Below are 1,596 nucleotides of genomic sequence, written 5' to 3'. Positions count from 1 at the left end.
TACAGTAATATTAAAATAAGTCGTGAACCTACTATTCCTAAGAAAGGGCAAAAAGACGAGAAGGAAATATTCTGATATGCCTTTTGAAAGCAGGATTATGAATGACTTGGTTCTTCTTCGTGTGTTCCTTTTTCCCTTTGTATTTCTCATGATTAACTTGCATAGTGTCCTAAATAATTGATTTAATTTTAAAAAAGAACCAAATAGGGCCAAGCAGTGGTGCAGTGGTACTGTAACTCCACCCACATGGAAAAGGTTCTGGGTCCATGGCCCTGGACCTGGCTGAGCACATGAGCTATACTGTGAGCTGCATGAAACTGGGTGTCTATCTTTCCCTCAGTCTTTGTCTCTCTCTCTCTCTCTCTCTCATGGAAGGAATAAATAAATAAGCTTAAAATGTTGAAAAAAGCCTTTAGGGCCAGCCAGTGTCATGGTGGTTACAGTGGCTGGATCCCACAGGGTCGACCATGTAGTTTGAGTCCTAAACCTGACGGTTTGAGAAATATGCCAGGCACGTGTGTGTGTGTGTATGTGTGTGTGCCCAGAATCCCAAGAGGAGGTGGGAGACATGAAAGAGAAGAAATTAATTTGGTGGGGAGGGTGATTTCTGAGTTTCTCTCTCTCTCTTTCTCTTTGGTGAGCGCGTGAGCCCTCTGGCAAAAATTAAAAAAAACAAATAAATAACTAAAAAGAGCCTTTAAGTGATGTTTCATTTACTGAAAAAGCAGCTTGTGATAAGGCTCAGATTTTATACATTTTCAACATAAGCGTTCTTGAGAAAATTATGGGTCTACTTTTGTTTCAAGCAATTGTAAACTAAAGAAAATAAACTGTGGACATTATAGATAGAAGCTATGTTTAAACTGGATAAAAATTGGGAATATTCCAGATATAAAAGATTAATACATACCACTTTACTCTTTTTTTTTTTTCTTTTGGTAAGGTTTTTGCTATCGGGCATGTGCTTTCGCCAGAAAGAGAGAGACAGAGAGACAGAAAACGGGAAATCACCTCCCAGGTGGATGGCCACGCCGCAATCCCTTCTCCTCCATTCTCCTCTTGGGATCTTGGGCATGCACGCACACACACCAGGTGTGAGTTTAAGTCACCAGGTCCGGGACTCAAACCGCGGTCGACTACATGGGGGTCCAGTGACATACCCATTACGCTAACTGCTGGTCCCCTCATTTTACTCTTTTTAAAAAACCTCAATTTTTAGAGCAGTTTTTGGTTCATAGCAAAATTGAGAGGAAAATACTGACACATCCCTATACCGGAGGCCCTCACACGTACATGACCTTTCCGTTACTTGCATTTCCCCGCAGAGTGGTACGTTTGTTACAACTGATGAACCTACACTGGCACATCATTCTCACTGAAGTGCACAGAATTCACTCTGGGTTAGGCTATTCTGCAGGTCTGGACAAATGTGTAATGACACGTATCTGCCACTGTACGTGGGGCTTTACAAGTTTGTAGGAAAGTAAAATGCAAACATTAGTTTGTTTAGGTGCAGAAATTAAAATCCATGTATAGTTTTTTTCATGATACATTTTCCATGGATCTCATTTCATATAGACAATGCCAACATTCCTG

The sequence above is a fragment of the Tupaia chinensis genome, unplaced genomic scaffold (assembly GCF_000334495.1).
Source record: "Tupaia chinensis unplaced genomic scaffold, TupChi_1.0 Scaffold144180_1, whole genome shotgun sequence".
Classification (NCBI taxonomy): domain Eukaryota; kingdom Metazoa; phylum Chordata; class Mammalia; order Scandentia; family Tupaiidae; genus Tupaia; species Tupaia belangeri.
Note: the sequence above shows the minus strand (reverse complement) of the source record.